The following is a 1816-nucleotide window of genomic DNA, read 5'->3' as shown; positions in this document are numbered from 1 at the left end:
CTCTTAACTTTCTAAAGAACCCCCTTCTGACTCCTAACTCCTCTTGGGGTGGGGGTGGGGTGGGAAGAAATTGGGAAAAGAACCGAGCTTCCCCTCTGCCTGCAGGGTCCCTTCCTTCTCCAGACCCTTCTGATCAGACTGAGACCCCAGCTCCCAGAGGGACAGTCCCTCCCGGGACAGCACCTTATCAGCCGGTCTGCCCCTCCTGTTGGGGCCAATCTGAGCACTGTCTGGGCCGCATGTTAGCTGTGAAGCGATGACCACAGCCATGAGAGGTGACACTTTTTGACACTGGATGGCCATGATATTCTTTAGACATTTAAACGGGTTAAATGAAACTTTTTTTTGAAATCGCAAAACCAGTTCCTTTCCAATGTGCAGTTAGCAAAAGCTGGCTTGTTGAAATCTTTTTTTTCCCCCAGAATTCTGACCCTGAGAAAGCAAAAATATGCCAGGAAAAAAGCCTGAAGTTAACACTCATCTTGACTGGGAGATACACAGCCCACTTTACCTGAGACTTCAACTCAGGTAATTCAGTAGAAATTCAAGCCAAGAAAAAGCAAAGGGGCAAAGAGACATTTTATAATAAATCTTTAGTGGAAAACTGTGAGATCCCCTGGAGAAGGAAATGGCAACCCACTGCAGTATTCTTGCCTGGAGAATCCCATGGACAGAGGAGCCTGATGGGCTACAGTCCACGGGGTCACAGAGAGTCAGATGCAACTGACTGGCTAAACAACATCAGATCTCTGTCTGCCTGGATTTATGTCTGCCCCCTTGTGGGTCTTTGTCTTTGGATAATATTGTTGAGGTTAATTTGTAAATGAGCTCTATTTAACTGGCTTAAAGAAAAGCACTTACAAATCAAACAATTCTAAATACAAGGGAAAAACCTAAAGATGTTTGGGCTCACTAGACACATGCCTTGTATTACACTGAGAAAAAAAATTGTGTTTAGAGGTTCTAAAATATGTTCCTGAGTTTGCTAATCAGAGAATGCCAATCTGACAAACAGTTCATGATTGCTTTCTTCTTGGTTTTAATTAGGTGTTAAGGTTTTTTAATGTTAAAAATTATAATATGGAATCAAAGCTACTAAAGTGACGAGGAAAAGATTTCAGTGCATAAAGCAAGTAAAGATACATGTTGTCAGCGAAAGAAGATATAAAAGACTGGAGGTGTTTTTGTTGTAAGAAGTAACAACAATCTGTTCTACAGTAGGTTATTTATAAGTGGGGGGAAACAGAACAAATTAATACAGATCTAGAAGGTGACAGAAGGTCTGCAGAAGAGGAACACTGGAAAGATGGTTTGGTACACGTGTTAATAACACATCAAAGGTTAAAACCAACTTAGATTAAACACTAGATGACTGGCTATAAGCCTGCAAGTCTCCTCAAAGTACCAGGTGTAGACTGGAATTCAAGCTTATTCTTCTGGAAATAAAGGAGATCCATTTTGTATATCAATGTTCAGGTTGTCACCTCTCCAGCTACTTCTGAAGTGGAGCGGCCTGTCACACCTTCATCAGTCACTCTGAGCTAATAAAACCACCAGAAATATGTGAGACCACAGAAAGTTCCCACTCCTTTGGGCAGGGCAGCACCAGCTCTGACTCTACTGGACCAGGATCAGACTTGCTAAAAACCGTACCCTGGTTCTCACTCCTGCTTAGGCCCCTGGTCACAGAAATTCTTTTACTGATCTTTGGCCCCTGCCTTTTTAAATCTCCTTGTTAAATTTGTCTCTTTCAGATTACTGCAGTTTCACATCAAGATGCTGGTGATGCAGAGACTCCAGGCAGTCCTCAGAACAG

Source organism: Bison bison, unplaced genomic scaffold (genome assembly GCF_000754665.1).
Source record: "Bison bison bison isolate TAMUID 2011002044 unplaced genomic scaffold, Bison_UMD1.0 scf7180017854187, whole genome shotgun sequence".
In the NCBI taxonomy this organism is placed as follows: domain Eukaryota; kingdom Metazoa; phylum Chordata; class Mammalia; order Artiodactyla; family Bovidae; genus Bison; species Bison bison.
Note: the sequence above shows the minus strand (reverse complement) of the source record.